The sequence below is a fragment of the Octodon degus genome, unplaced genomic scaffold (assembly GCF_000260255.1).
Source record: "Octodon degus isolate 3935 unplaced genomic scaffold, OctDeg1.0 scaffold00057, whole genome shotgun sequence".
In the NCBI taxonomy this organism is placed as follows: Eukaryota; Metazoa; Chordata; class Mammalia; order Rodentia; family Octodontidae; genus Octodon; species Octodon degus.
Window position 1 is genome coordinate 10,669,566 of NW_004524633.1, and position 15,888 is coordinate 10,685,453.

Here is a 15,888-nt window from a genome sequence, read left to right on the forward strand (position 1 = left end):
TAACTTTTGCTTACTCTGTGTGTAGAAACCCATTTGATCCCACTTATTGCCATTTTCTGTATGGAGAAGGCAACCTTCAATATCAATTTTAAAAATTTAATATACAATTAAAAAGAGAGAGGCAAGGGCCGGGGAGATAGCTCAGTAGAATAAGCGCCTGCCTGGCAAGTGCAGGGTCCTGAGTTCAATCCCCAGTATCACAAAGAAAAAAGGCAAATATCATTTAAATAAAACTCTGAAAATAGAACTTGGTCATTGAACATTAATTTGCATTCCACTTTGTTTTTTTCAAAGACAAGAGCATGGATGCTAAAAGATGATCCAAAGAGGTTCTTTTGTTTTTGTTTTGTTCTTACATTGAATTGTCCACTACACTGTATCAGGATATGTCTTAGATCCTGTGCTGACTTTCAGCTGCCCTAAGTGATCATTGACTGATTTACTCTTCAGTCATAACTAAAACTAAAAGAAAGTTCTTATAAAAATATAGTTACACTTAAAGGAGTTTGACTGTTCTGAATAAAAAATAATACGTAGTGCTTGACATTGCACCTATAATTTTACACCTCAGTGATTTTAATATCATGAATAATAGATATGTAATTTCAACTTTCAACTCTAATGAGAGATGGGTTTGCATGGCCACTTGTAATTTAGATTCCTGTCTGTTAGCTAGTATATGGGAGTTCAACGTAGCACCTGGCCAAGCTACGACAATGTTCAAATTTGTAAGTGATTACCATCTTATATTATCTATTTGAAGTTTTTATTTTCTTTGTCAGTGATAAGTTGGCATATACAGTACCAAAGAGGTTTTGCGTACTGAGATTGCTTTCTGATATGTCATCATCTGATTTTCCATGAGTTAGGTAGCAAAGACAATACAATGCTACCTCTATAAAAGCATCCAAGATTTCCATCAACAGTTACCTCACTGAAGATCGGGGGAGACAGTGCAGTAGAATAAGTGCATGCCTGGCCAGCACAAGGTCATGAGTTCAATCCCCAGTCTGGCAAAAAAAGAAAACATAATTCATCTCCAGTTTCTGCTGCCTTTAAAGGCAGATATTTTGCGTAAGAGAGCCTTACTGAAAGGAACTGATGAAAACTTGGTACATTTCTATCATTCTACATCAACGTGTGCAACTCTACCTTGCTTACTATTAAGTGGTATGTTAAATTGAATTGCTAAATCGAACTTGTTAAAATGTTCAAGATATGCATGGTGTAGATTTATTGAGGAAACCTCCTACACTTACCCCATTAAAGTTCACTTATTCTTTCAAGGTAGTGAAATATTGAAAATATTTTACTCTAATAAGATATAGTTCAAGAAAAAGTTTATTCTGTAGCTTTCTTCCTTTCTCATAAAATTCAAGTTATGTCTCTATGATTTTACTCACTCATGAAATATTTTTCAGTGCCTGCTGTCTGACATGTCCTTATCTAGGCCCTAGAAAAATACATAAATGTCATCAGGCTTGTCCCCTGGTGACCTCCTTTATCTAAATATAAAACCTATCAAGGACTCACAACACTGTCATATTGGCCTACAGTAGCCCAATGGCTTCTTTAGCTGTCTCCCTGCACGGACGCTTAGCCCTTCCACAGAAGACAAAAAAATGGCATTCACAAAAGAAATCATGTGAAGATTCTTCCGAAGGCTCTCTTACAGCTTTCCCCTGCAATGAAGGTAAAAATGTTATTTTCTGCACAGTAGGAGGCGCCACGTGGTCTGAGTCGCGGCTTCCTCCACTGTCTCCTTGTTGGTCGTTCAGTGCGGTAAGCGTGCGTGTCTGCTCAGCAGAGGTCCTCAGCACCAGATTGTCCTACGGCCTGGAAACCGGGTTCTCAACATCAACATCATTCTATTTTCTACACAAATGTCACCTTGCCAGAGAAGTCCTTCAGCACTGAAGTTTACATAAAACACTCGCACATGTTCCCTAGCGAGCAACTCTCAAATGCCTTGGTTTGCCAATTGTCTATTCAAAGTATTTATTAACATCTGACGGTATATCACATAATACATGTCAGTGTATGTTCTTGCGTAATATTTTATACATCATATTATATTATATTAATTATTGGATATTATTTTATAAAATGCAATCATCAGTATTTTCTGTTTACAAAGGCAGAGGTTCTGGTCCTTTTATTTATCACTGCATTTTTTTTTGTATTTTAGGGAAGGGTCTACAAAGTGTTCAGGGTCTCACTACTAGATCGGACTCATAATGATCCGCCTGTTTACAGCCTTCCAAGAGCTGGGATTGCAGGCGTCCACACCAAGCTCAGTCTAAATCGCTATTTCAGCGCTTCCCAGGAAGCAGGACCTGCACTGCAGGCCCGGGATCGAACCCTGGGCCCTGCGCCTGCCTGCAGGTGCTTCAATCCACCGAGCTATTTGACTGGCCCTTATCACTGCATTTTTGACATTTAGAATCAAAAGTTAAGAACATATGACAATTTATTTATTAAAGATGACAAAGATGGTGTGGCAGGAGCTAAGGGAACCAGGTTTGCTAAAGTAATAGTGGTGATAGAATGTACTAGCCTCAGAAGCTCCTGAGGTGCCCTTTCTGTCCTCACACAGTGTAAAAAAAAAAAAAAAAAAAAAAATGACAAAGATTTTTTGTGATGGAATTTTTTCATTAATACTAAAATGATAACAAGATAATATTAAAAACTCATAGTACAATTATGCCTAATTGACATTAAAAACAAGCCTAGGAAAAATACATTGTTATCTTAGAATAAAAAATAAATACATACAAATAACAAGGGATTCACTACCAACTATTTCAACAGACATGCAGTGATTTAGTACACAGGTATCATAAACATCTGGGAGGTGAAAATGATGTAACTAATGTAGAGCAATTAGACTTTGAAAAATCACAATAACATAGCGAGAGACATTCTCTTTTTACTGACATATTTATATTCACGGAGTATTTGTAAAGATAAATACAACTTTAGTAGAAACTATCAATATTCATTTTTTCATAGTCTATAGGTGGACAAAGACAAATTTGATGGCTCATATAAAAATGTAAAACTTTCTACACCTTGTACAAAAATATTTGTTATAATATCTATATATTTGTGATTTCTCAATACAGGTTATTAAAACAAGATTTTCTTCTTGTTAATCGTTATATTCCCTCACAAAATGTAACAGAGTATCTTTTAGGTGAAAGTTCTTACTTTTTAAATAAGACAATGGTATTATCTGTTCCTTTTATTTTCCCATAACTTAGAGCTCAAGCTCCCTTCTTTTGAGGACAGAGCTTCGCTCTTCTGCCTCTCTGCTGAAGGATTTGGTGCTCTGGTTTTGTGAACCTCCTTTCCAGGGCTGTCAGTCTGTCTCTGATGTTCTCATCAGTCTGTTGTCTTCGTCTTTTCTAGCTCTCCAGTCATGACATGATGCTGCACAAGAGCAGGACCCATCTAAGTCTTTGGTATCATTATACCTGGGAGTGGTGGCATTTATAAAGTGGGGCCAGGATGTAGGGACCAGGGTTTGATCCCTGGTATCACATGCCATACAGACCCCACCCTGGGGAGCATTGAGCCGACCACCAAGTCTAGGCTTAGTGCTGCACGCTTATAATTCCTGCGCTGGGGATGCTGAAAACAGGAGGATCATTAGGAGTCTGGGCTGGGTAGTGAGACCCTGCATCAGGTAAATAATAATAATAAAACTGGACCAATTACAAAATCCCAAATATCCTATGTTTTTTGCAAGTAAACCTGATGGAAAAAGAAAAATGAGAGAAGGCTATAGTATGGATAAATTATGCTGATTTTAAAAAGACAGTGTGCTACTTTCAACATTTTAAATTTGAGTGTAGATACACATTGGAAGCACACTAACCTGCAGTGCTTGTGGGAGTGTTGCTTATCCAATTGCAAAATTTTAATGACAAGCATCATTATAACTTATGATGGATTACAAAAAATTTTAATGACTGCTAATGGGTCTCAAAGGGATGAGTATATATGTATATATTTTTGAAAAGGAATAGAAATATATATTATTTTATTTAGTTTTTGTCTCAGACTCATAGAAACTGTTAGAAATATAACTGAAGTACGAAGTGGCAGGTCAAAATAAAGTTGGTAATTTATTAGTTTGCCATCTTTATACATCCTAGGTGTTGGGTAAAATATTTTCTAAGGTGAATTTAGAGTATAAACGTGCTGGTACCAACATGTAACACACCTTCTATCACTGAAATTTTATGTGAACCTTCTTCTTAATTTGAATTCATTATTATGGGGTACATCAGATTATTTGCTTTATTGTCTATTCTGTGAAGTTAACTCCATAAAGTACATGGATGCAGTATGTGGCAGCAAAGAAACATAAATAAGAATATTTGTCCATGAGGGCTTGAGGGGCCTTAAGGTATTTTGCCAACTAACTGATACATAATCATTAGTTAGTTTAGAGTGTGAAAGTATAGTAACTCATGTAACAATTATTGCTATTAACAATAACAATCGCCTCTGGTATTTACTGCATCCTCTGTGTCTCCCATCATATTGGCCATTTTACATATGTTATTTCACAATTCCTCATCTATTACTGAGATAACTAATGCTGCCATTATTTTACCAATATGATTCTACAGAGACTCAAAAGAATAAAATGAAACATTTTTCAATACAAATTTAATTGATAGCCTTAAACTAAATATGGAAATTTGGTAACTTGTATTTTAAAGATGAATTTAACAGATAATGTTTTTAATTACTTAAATTTTGGAAGAGTTTAAGCACTATAGTATTCTATATTAAACAACATGAGCATAGAACTGCTATAACTAATCGTTTACTCACTAAACATTCTACTTCTATTTTAATTCTACAACTATTCATTTAATACTTGTCCTTTTACAAAAAAAATTGTGATAATTGATCTCTTGGTCATTTGCTTTTTCCAAAAATAAAAAAAATGACTGCATATAATGAATATAGGAGTTGTACAAGTTAAGTTTTGGTCACCCTTGACCCTAAAGTCGAGCAGGTTTCCTAACAATTTCACGGTCAGCCAAATTGTTCTGGGCCTTTAATTTCCCCTTGTTTCTCTGCTAGCCACTTTCTTGATAAAGAAGAAGAAACAAGATCAAAGTCCTCCTAGGAGAGAAAGCTATTGGACAATGGTTTTTATTAGTTATACACTCTTTTGGATTCATGCAGTAAAAAATTATGGCAAAAATCTAATCAAAAGAATATTAAAAGGAAATTGTCCCTCTCCTCCCTACAAAATCTAATGCAATTGCTAGCGTGTGCTCCTTGATGGCTTAGTAGAGATATTGTTGAGTGGACACTGAAAAGCAGGTATCTGATGAGGAGGGGAGACGAATATTCATAAACACAGTTAATACTAAAACATTTCTTCCCTGCTACTTCCTTCACTGTACTCATTTCTACCCTCTGGAGTGGTGGAAGACATATTAAAATATTAATTTTCCGCTTTACTGGAATGATTTCAGAGTCAAGTGCCATTAAAATTCTGAATGTAAATTCAAAAAAAAAAAAAAAGAGGATATGCTTCGCTCTAAAGCTCTTCATTGGATTTTTTTAAAAACTATTTGCTTTATGTGAAAAAAAGCTACTATTTCAAAAATTTTAATTGCTTTGGGAGATGCAAGCAGAGGCCAGCAAAGGTGCTACAGTCTTGTGAAATATTGTCTGTCACTCAGAAAGCATCCAGCAGTCCCCTGTGATAAGCTGGGAGGACAAAGGGCAGCGCGTTGCAGGCAGGTCAGCGTGCCGTGGTCAAAGCCACATCTCACTGCCATTAAGAGCCCATTAAGAGCCTTTCCCCTGCACTTTCTCCTTTGTATGTTCCTGCATATTTCCATCAGAGGGACAGGCTGAAAAATGCCACGAGGGGTAACTGTATGTGGAGGCAATTGCTCAGTGATAGAGTGCTCAGAGCACCAAATAGACGTGGGACTAAAGGTTCTGGAGGTTTGCATCCTTGCTGGTCACAGGAGGGCACACCCCAGGGCGACGCCTTTAACCTGGTGTGAGTGAGATGTCATACTACCTACCAGTTGCTCTTTTATCTCTCATTGCTTTTCATGTCTTTGCTGCTCAAGTAAACTTGTGGCCTTTTGGGTATAATACCACATAGAACCTTTTGCTCAAACACATATGCACACACACAGCAAATATAGAGAAGCTACTTTAATAACATTTAACAACTCCTTCCCCTTGTCCAGTTCTTATAAGCATTCTAGTTCCCAGGCCCTCCTCCAGCAGCCATGCCATCCTGGCCCTGGTAGCACAATACATCACAAACCATCACATGGAGACTACTGGCAAGCCATTTGCCCAATGCGAAACTCTCAGTCCAAACTAAATCTGACCTTGAGCAAACTTGAACTGAGCTTGACAGAAACTCACCATTTCATGAAATAACAGCTCCTCGTTCCTCTATTATTTTTTCTTGGCTCATATCAGCACAACTCATAGTCCACAGAGAGCAAACCAAAAAAACTTTCTGGGCCTTGCACCAGCGTAAGCACTGCACATGAATGAGACCAGCTGAGGGCTAAAATCACTTCTCTACGGGCTGGAGAGCAGGCCTAGTCATCTCTACTTCACAAAGTGTTTAAGGAATCACCTCAAGATGCAGTAGGTAAAAAGCAGTGGGAGGGGCTGGGGAGACAGCACGGCAGACTAAGTCCCTGCCTGGCGCGTAAAAGGACCTGAGTTCAATCCCTGGTACCACATGCCCTGCCAGCCCTGGAATTCCGGGTGCACAGTGCCGGCCACCAAAACTGGGCATGGGGGCACATGCCTTTAATCCCAGCACTGAAGAGTCTGAGACAGGAGAATCACTATAAGTCCAAGCTGTGTAGCGAGACCTTGTACCAATAAATAAATAAATAAGATTTTTTTTTAATAATTAAAAAAAATCCTTAGGAGGGACCAACACTTAAGTCGCTGCCTTTGCCTTCTGGCCACTGAGCTCAGGGACATACTGCCATCTTGGTAATGGTTGGATGTACTGAGCCTTGGAGCTGGTGGTTGTGAATCTGAGGAAAATACTCAGATGTAACTTATAAAAAAATAAGGTGTATTAGGGCACCACAAGGCAAGGGTAAGGTTAAGACGTACAAGCTGGAAAGGACAAAGTCCAGTGGCTGTGACCACTCTAGTGATGAGTAGAAGGTCCAATGACAGTGGACTGGATGGGAATACCCAGAATACCTTGGCAGCCAACTACACAGAACTGGCTAGAGCATGTGCAAAGGGATCGGGACAGTGGGGTGGCCTGTCTCAATGATGTTCTTCACAGTGCTCCATTCTTATCCAATTACTGCTTGGAGTGGGTTTTATGGATTAAACTACATTTTTCTGGCATCATTAGGTGACTTGGTTCCATTGTATGACTAGTATTTCAAGTAACGGCTGTCGTAGCACAATGATATAAAGGCAATTTTTGCAGACAAAATGATTTATGAAGTTCCTAATACCCTTTAGTAAGATTCATCCAGACAGTCTGCTTACCAAGTCCTTGTGATTTGACCAGAGGGATTGTTAGAAAAAAATTAATAATAATAATAATAATAATAATAATAATAATGGTCCAAAGCAGTTAGAGTCTGAGCAGCTGTTTCCAGCTCCCTCCTGTACCTTTCTTATATAATCCTTGTACATGTCTTGTGTAATGCATAGCCCCTGGGTATGAATCTGTCCATACCAGACTATTGTGGGGCAGTTATTCCTGTTATTGTATTACAGAGATATGACTTCTTTTTCTTTTTTTCCTTTTTTTTTTTTTTTTTTTTTTTGCGGAACCATGGACTTAACTCAGACCCTTGAGAAAATGGTCCTGTTTTTATTATTTTATTTTAGCAGAACCAGGGATTGAACTCAGGCCCTTTCACTTGCCAGGCAAGCACTTATTCTACTAAGCTATCTGCCCAGGATATCTTGGCAAGTTAGAAAGGGATAGGAAGACAGGAATGCTCTGGGTCACCTGAACAATAAAATTATTACTAAAAAAGCTCCTATGGCAGGCAGTTAACAAGAAAATGTGGGTGGTCAGCAAGAGCTGAGAATGTTTGTTGACAAGTATCAGGGAGCAAATCATCACGGTAAATCCAGTGAGCCCTTAAGAAGACCCAAGGCTGAGCCGACAACCACTGCCAGGCCCAGCCCTCTCAATTTCAGTCATGTGAGAAACTGGTGAGGACCCAGCTCATTCACCCTGAAATTGTGAGTCACGCTGCCTGTGTGATGATAGATGGGTGTTGTCTAATGACACCAAGCACGTGGTAACTGTTGTATCACTAAAGAAAACTAATCAAGGAGAAGTATCTTTCAAAGGTGAGGTCCGAGAATATGCACCAAACTTTTGTTAATAATTTACCTATTTAGATTAGTTCTTAATTTGTGTATATCTCTCCAAAAAATTGGGGCTTCACACTGTCACCATTATAGACTTTGTGTGTTTCTTACTAGTGTGAAAAAAGAATACTTTAGCTATGCTATAAAGAATATTTGTTTATTCATATTTTATATGTTTATTCATTTGGGTTTTACACTCAACATTTAGTACCACTTAAGTACTCCCTTAGGTCTCTCAGTTAAAATCATTCTCCATTGACGTTGATTTATTGGTATTTTATACAAAACAGCATTATTTAGCAATTGGGGAACTACTATTTTGCCCTACTAGGTTTAGAGTTAAACACAAACAATGAAACAAAGAAAGTTAAATTAAGTTCAATATACATTTCGAATACTGAAAGTGTATAATTGATCACTAAGATCCATGCATTTTGTTATTTGAATATTTAAGATGAAAGTATTAGTTTTTGTTTCATTTTGAATTTTTATTTTTTCTGCTTTTAAATAATTTTATTGAGAAAGAAGTAGCAATGAGACAGTTTCAAAACAGGTTAGTAGTACAGTTGCAATAACTAATACATTGCATATTGTCTTTCTAGGAGTTATTTGTAGTACAAGATGCAGACATGATATCTTGTCTAAGCACTATTAGTACACAACTTTCTTCTTATTGACCTAAGGGAAAGTAGCTATCTATCTATGCTGTTTTGTATATACAGATATATTTTTTTTCTGTAAAAATGTTCTTTCATTTGTATCCTCCTTTTTTGTTTAATTTTTTCAGAGATGTATGTTCCATTGCCATTCATATATGGTAGGTGCATGAATTCAGCAGAGTAATCCAACACAGTCCAGCAGTCTATAATTGCAGTGGATTACCCACATGACTGGTAACGTTAGAAGTTGTTGACTTGAGCCTTTTACAGCTCAGGATATTAATATAGCTTTACTTTTTATTTTTTTATTTTTTATTTATTTATTTATTTGCAGAACTGGGGATTGAACTCAGGCCCTTGCACTTGCCAGGGATGGCTTTCCTTTTTTTTTTTTTGCGGAACCGGGGATTGAACTCATACTCTTGCGCTTGCTAGGGAAGCACTTATTCCACTGAGCCATCTCCCCAGCCCCTGGCTTTACTTCTTAAACCTTGTTTTTATACTTTTCTGCTGGATGGTTAAGAACAAGATAAAGCAAGACCTATACAACAAGAAATGTAACTTTTGTATCTGACAAGATCAGTCAAATCCCCTCAAGACTTACCCTGAAACCCTGTACAGCAGTTTGTAGATCTTTTGTCAGTGTCAGCCTTGTCGATGAGTCACGGCCATTGCTTGACCAATTTACTCTCTGTGAACACCTGATAGAATGTTTTCTCTCCAGGTGACTCTCCTTAGGCACACTCTACATCGTCAATCACTTTCTTCTGTGACCCCAGAATCTACTTGATCAAAAAAAGTGGGACACCACTGAGTTACAGGGTGTTACACTACAGTAACATGCCTTATGCTCTGAGTCCTCATTGACCTTGAAGGGCTAGGGCTGAAATGTTGGCTATCTTTGTAGCCCTTCTTTTTCTCTAATTTTTTGGTCTGCAAACTTAAGTTGCTAACCCTGGAGAAGAGAGAAGGTTAATGATATTATTACCATAGAACATAGGCTGTTGAGCTTAACATCAGTATCTTCTGGATATCAAACGCCTTAGACATAACATGGATCATGTATTTTCTGTCAGTCATTGATATGCTAAATTTTAAATATGTACAGAATGTGAATAAAAGAATGAAACAGTAAAAAATGGTAAAACGTAGAAATAAACAATTACAAATTTTTACACAGAATTTTTAGAAATCTAACCATATGCAACATTGCAGCAGGACAGTCCTATGACTTTTTTTTATTGTTGCTTGTTTTCATTTATTACCTTTTAAATCAAACATATACTTGAGAGATAGTATTGTAGTAACTGATATGATATTAGAAACAGTACACTTTTAGAAGACCAGTATGGCAGGTATTCCCTAGTATTACTTTGCTATGTTCAGTGCAGTTGCTTAGTTCACAGGTATCAGCATATATAGTTAGTCAGGGTGAGAATCTACCAACTAACTACTAATTAATCTACCAATTAATCTACCAAATAATCTACCAATTTCAAAAACCTGATGGAAATTTTCAGGATCATTGCCTCAACTGTCATGTATATACAAATATATGGTTTTGCTCCTGCCATGTTCCCTAGTTTTTCTCCTTTCCCTCTCGTCATTGTTTAATCCTTAAGTTCTTGCTTTCCATTTAGTTGTGCTATATCTTTCAATTTTTATTTCTTCTTTTGAGTTCTTACACTATGGAGAATTTTTACACATGTGGGTCTGGTTTATTTCACTTATGAGTATATCTGCAAGTGGTATCCACTTATATATGAAGGCTTTCAGTTTATTATTCGTGATAGCTGAGTAATACTCTATTGTTTAAAAATGTCCCAACTTTTTCATCCATCACTCAGGAGACAGGGCATCTTGGTTGTTTCCAAGATTTGGCTATCACAAAGTGTGCTTCTATAAACATAAGTTCACATATATCACTATGCTATGATGTTTTCAGTTTCTCTGGGAAAATTCCCAGTAGGAGGATAGCTGGCTTGAATGGGATTTCCAGTCCTAGATTTTTAAGGAGTCTCCACACTGATTTCCCTAATGGTTGCACCAGTCTACATTCCCCCAAGCAGTGGAGAAGTGTTCCTTTTTCCTCACAGCCTCTCCAACATTTGTTGTTGGTTGATTTCTTTATGATAGCCGTTCTTTCTGGGGTGAGATGGTATCTATCTTAGTGTTATTTTAATTTGCATTTCATGGATGGCTAGTGGTGTGGAGCATTTTTTCATGTATTTATTGGCTTCCAGAATTATTTCTTCCTCTGAGAAGTGTGTGTTCATCTCAGATGCCCATTTCTGAGTTGTTAGAGTTCAATCACTTTTTGAGTTTTTATAAATCTCTCTCTCTCTCTCTCTCTCTCTCTCTCTCTCTCTCTCTCTCTCTCTCTCTCTCTTTTGTGGTACCCGGGATTGAACTCAGGATCCTGCACTTCCCAGGCAGCTGCTTAATCTACTCAGCTATCTCCTCAGCCTACAGTTTTTGGTAAATCTTAAAGAAGGAGATTAAATGGACACTAGTGTCCCATTAGCTTTAGCATTTTGGGGTTTTTTTCTCCATGAGAATGGTGCAAGTAAACAGAACATAAATGGTAAATAGTTTAGTAAATAGAACTTAATGCTTGGCAATATGTATAATATTTTATAGTCTTTGTTCACACCACCTAACAAAAAGGTTTTATAAAAATAATTTCACTGGTCTGAAATTCAAAACACATTTAGGAGCAATGTGGCATAGAATTTACGAACTTGAAATTTCCATCATAGATATAGTTCTGTGGAATTTAATTCCACCAATCAGCTGTGTGATTTGGGTTAGACAACCTCCTTCTCATACCTTAAGTTTCTTTGCAAAATGGATTCAATTAATATCTATGAAATAGAGATCTGTAACCAAATTTCTTATCAAATTAATTGCTCCAGAAGTGACATCGATTTATTATTTTATAGTATCATTTTTCATTTTCATAATGCGAGCCATTTATCTTTTGTTTTGTACTTTTGGAAGAAAATTATAATGCAATCTGCAACATTTTATTCTTCTGTAATTTATGTTTGTAGGCACTGTGGCACCTCACTTCCCAAACTCAGTTCACTTTCTGATTCATAATCATATTTTGTTCAGAACCTGATGCAGAATTTGCAACCAGAAGCAAAACTACCATGTTTATGTTCCGTGAACAAAAGAGCTCATGAAGCAAAGTGTATTATGGTTGTAATCATTGTAACTAAACATTCTCAAAATAGCAAGTTTGCATTATTTCATATTTAATTTAAATATATCTAAATAAATGCTATCTGCACAACTAGAAATAGTTAACTCAAATCAAATTGGACACATAGTGTAAAATAAATTCAACAAAATGGATAACTACCATTATTGGAAGAATCAACTTGCAGTGTCTTTCCACAATGTTGTACTTTACTGAACAAAAGAAATGTATCTTGTAAGTTAATTGTGTCTATCAAAAACATGATTTCAGATAATAATACACAATCTTTTGGAAGATCAAAGATGTCCATAATCTTCATTTATTTTTCAAATCTTAATTGGTCTACATGCTTTTTTTGTTTGTTTTCCTGGAGAGGTACCAGGGATGGAACTCAAGGCTTGCACACTGAACTAAGTCCTTGGTTGTTCACTGTTTGTTTTTGTTTTCTTTTTGTTTTGTTTTGTTTTGTTTTTTGGTTGTTTGGGAGGTATAGGGTCTCCCTAAGTTGGCCAAGCTGTCCTTGGTCTCTGATCCTTCTGCCTCAGCCTCCCTGACTGGCTGTTATTCCAGGCATCCGTTGGCACACATAGCTAGCAGACAATCACTGTATTTACAAGCTACAGTATGATACCTGTACACATATATACCACATGCAATGACCCAATGAGGATAGTTAGTATTTTCAGCCCCTTGAACGCTGCTTCCCTTTTTGGCAGTCCTTCTGGAATTCCATTCACAGGCCAGTTAGTTCTGCTCTTCTTTTCCTTCAGTCTTGGGTGACTCTCTGACTGCTTTCATCAATGGAATTTGGAGCCAAGCTACTCTGGACCTTACAGCTCAGGGTTTCCCAGACGAGCACCTTCTAGATTTCACCATTTCTCCTTCAGTTTTCAGAGGCTATTATTTTCACTTGCTGAGCAACAGACCTTTCTTGGGGGAAGTAAGTACCACATCATCTACTGCTTTCTGCCTGCCTCCTAATGGTGGAAAGATATTCTGATATTTTGTACTGATTTTTCAATATCAACAAGCAAATAAAAGATATCTTGAAGTCCTTGGGTACAGGAGTGAACTAATATTATATTTGTTTTTATTGAAGTCTGATTGCTTAAGCAAAGCCCATAATACACTCTTTTTTCAGGATTACTGGTTCTTTCCCCTTTTATGGGTCCTAGAAGACAGTGTGTGAGACCTCTATGGAGAAATCATGCCCCATTATTACTCTCTGTAGTCAAGACTCTCAATAATATGAGAAGGAAATAATCTCTATTCTTTCCTTAGCAGGCAACCCTTCTATTAAAACAAAAAGAACCAAACCAAACCAAACCAAACAAACAAAAACATTCTTGGGCTTTCAAGTTAGCTACATCAGGTTTCAACCTTATCACCTTCCCTTAGTATCTGCTAATTGACCCTGAAATTTATTTCTGTAACCATCAGGTTCTTCAAATGTAAAATCAAGTGAATAACATTAATCATATAGAGTCACTTTTCTTGGTAAATGAAATCCCATCTCTAAAGCATCTCCCAAACGGCAGTTGGAGGATGAATATTAAACAGTACATGTCTTTTTCATTATTCTCTGTATAATCATGGTCCAGTCAGGTATTGGAAATAATGTCACTAAGCAATTATTGTATGACAAATAACAGCCATTTTAGTAATTTATGTGTAGCATCATAATATATGAAATTGTATATTTCATATTGGCCTTTATCTTTTTATGAGTGCAATAGGGATATTTTTTCCAATGGAACTTTACACCAAGAATATTATTTTTTCTACAGAGCCAGATACCTGCTTATATTGCAAAAGAAGCTTTCTGCTTCTCAAATGTATTTTCTCACATGTATGTAGAAGACTTTAAAAACAAAAATCCAATTAAGAATTATCATGTAAAAAACTTATTGGAAAAAACATTGGAGAGGCAATGTTTGGGGTAAGAAAGAAAAATTTCAGTGTTCAGTGCATTTTTGACTTCTGTGAGAAGAGGAGGGTAGACAGACAAGTAGGAACAAAGTAAGAAGGAAGGAGAGAAGGAAGAAAAACAGGAGGTAGAGTGTACTACAGTTTGAAAAAGTTATATAAACTCATGAAACAAAGCTGTAGAGCCAATTCATCTGTTTGAACCTTTAGATGAGTCCGGTAGCTCCAGGCCAAGGGTCTTCCTTTGTATACTTACCATTCCTAAGGAAGGAGCAGCCTTCAGAAAACTTGGCCTTGGTTCCAACGTGGAGGGGGATAGAGCAGGAAGCATTTACGGGTCCTGCAGAATGCAAGAGCAGCATTCACCATATTGCTTCTTATACCTTAAAAGAAACTCACAAAAGACTTCCTGAACTGTTGCAGAAAGTGGTAGGAATGGAGGGATAATAGTACTTGAAATAAGGGGGGTTATTTTGCTGTGGAGTTAATAGCAATATAGAATTTACTGCTATAAATATTTTTAAATTTAGAGATTCACCCTACAGTGGTCACATTGGGTTTATTTATGTCATCCATTTTACTTGCCTATTCAAAAATTAACTTTAGAATTGGACTGGTATGATACTCAATCTTAGTTTCTAATGCACTGTGTCTCTGAACAACTATTTCATCGTTCTGTGCCAGCTGATAACCATTTATGGGGGATATTTTTACTTTGTTCACTTCATTTCTCAAGGAGGTATCAAAGATTATGTCATAGGGTTGTTACAATAAAGCAAAATCTTCAAAGAGGTAAATAACTTGGACAAAACTATGGCATTGGGCTCAACAGAACAAAGCAATAGGCAGTGTCCTCCCAGTAGCTGAGCTTTCATTAACTCCAAGAAACTTTGTGAAGAATTAATCAATTAGGCTGTAGGGGCTGGGGAGATAGCTCAGTAGAATAAGCACTTGCCTGGCAAGTGCAAGGTCCTGAGTTTAATCTCCGGTACAAAAAAGAAAAAATCAGTTAGGCAGTATTTAATTATACTGTCTTTATATCTCCCTTCTATTTGCTGTACATGAGTTAGGTCATGAGATAGTCCCCAGGATCTGTTACTGCTCTGAGAGCTACCCAGTTCTTCAGTCATTTTTGTTTGGTTTTGCTCTGTATATAATTGTACAAATACACTCTGCTAAATCCAATTGGTCTGAGACATTTTCCATTTGATAGTATAGTAAAAACAACATGTATTAGGCAAAGAATAAATAGCTATATTATTAAAATAGAAACCAAATGTTGTCATCTTTCCCATTTACTCTTGCCTTATGATGGCTTAATACTAGTATTAGTCTACTCAGAAAACTACAAAATGAGTTTATCAAGTGCTGTTGTATTAAAACAATCTCCTTATCTATATAACATTACATCATGTAATTGGATAACTTAATTAAGCTTGCATAAACTGGGTTATCAGTACTGTAACAAAATAGAATTTTATGGCAAAAAATACTGGTGCTTTAGACAGGGAAGTTGTAGCTAAGCCCTGATTTTAAAGGTGGAATGAAAACGAAGAGTGAGAAGTTTTGAAAATGTAGGATTCCAAGGAGGAGGTAGCTCAGGGGCATCAGCACCTACCTGGCAAGCACAAGGTCTTGAGTTTGATCCCCATACTGCACCAGGCGTTGTGGCACATGCTGGTGGCTGAGACAGCAGGATAACTATGAGTCCAAGCTGCATAG

General features: G+C 36.9%; 1 non-coding gene across 1 annotated transcript; it reads left to right on the forward strand.

Annotated features, from left to right (window-relative positions):
* The first annotated feature begins 2,462 nt into the window (after positions 1–2,462).
* Positions 2,463–2,598, forward strand: LOC111817445. Its single transcript, XR_002821645.1, has one exon. It is a non-coding gene; the product is annotated as a small nucleolar RNA SNORA66 (small nucleolar RNA).
* Positions 2,599–15,888: the final 13,290 nt, after the last annotated feature.